Genomic DNA, 808 nt, shown 5'->3' on the forward strand with positions numbered 1-808 from the left:
CAGGGATGACCAAGGCCCTTCTCGGCGTCGGCCTCGGGGGAAGAGGCAGAGAGCTGGAGGGAGCAGGAGGGGAGCTGGGGATGGGGGCTGAGGGGGACTGCCCGGTGCCGGGGACCGGGCAGTCCGAGGTATCCAGTGTCTCTAAAGTGATAGATCTTTGCGGTGTCATTCTTCCTACGCAGGTCGTTTTAAAATATGAAGGGGCTGAGCGATGTAAATACCTTGAGTTTGGCAGCTGAGATGTGTTGTTTAAAAGTTCCTGCCTCTTTAACCTGATGCATATATTTTTGATAGGACTAAAACGCCACGCGTTTCTCTGGTCCTTGTTTTTCAATATTTGGAGCCAGTTTCACAAGACGGCTTAACGGGACTGAGGCAAGGGACATATTTGTTGGGTTTTCGGGGGGTTGCCTCTGTGCTGTGCCTTCTGCGGAGAGCAGGCAAGGAGCCTCTTCACCCTTCAAAACAAACTTTCCTTTAATTCTGATTCATCCCCTCAGTATTAGCGCTACCATCTCCGCGCTCCTCTGGAATTGACACTAATTTCATCCAGACTCGTCACTGCTGGAAGCAGATTTATCTTGGAATAGCAAAAATGAAAGAGCCGTGCCAAGGTATTTAACTTGCAGGCTTTGTAGAGGGAAACTCCTTTGGATCCAGCGCGGAAAAGCAGAGCCTCCTACGGAGAGCAGGACACGGGGATGGCTAAGGAGAGATAGTTAAATGCTTACTCCCCAAATCCTCGTCTTCTTCCAGGATAGCCCTGGGCATTAACACGCGAACACATAGGAGCGGCCGGCAACAGCGG

This window comes from Corvus brachyrhynchos, unplaced genomic scaffold, assembly GCF_000691975.1.
Source record: "Corvus brachyrhynchos isolate BGI_N302 unplaced genomic scaffold, ASM69197v1 scaffold87, whole genome shotgun sequence".
Classification (NCBI taxonomy): domain Eukaryota; kingdom Metazoa; phylum Chordata; class Aves; order Passeriformes; family Corvidae; genus Corvus; species Corvus brachyrhynchos.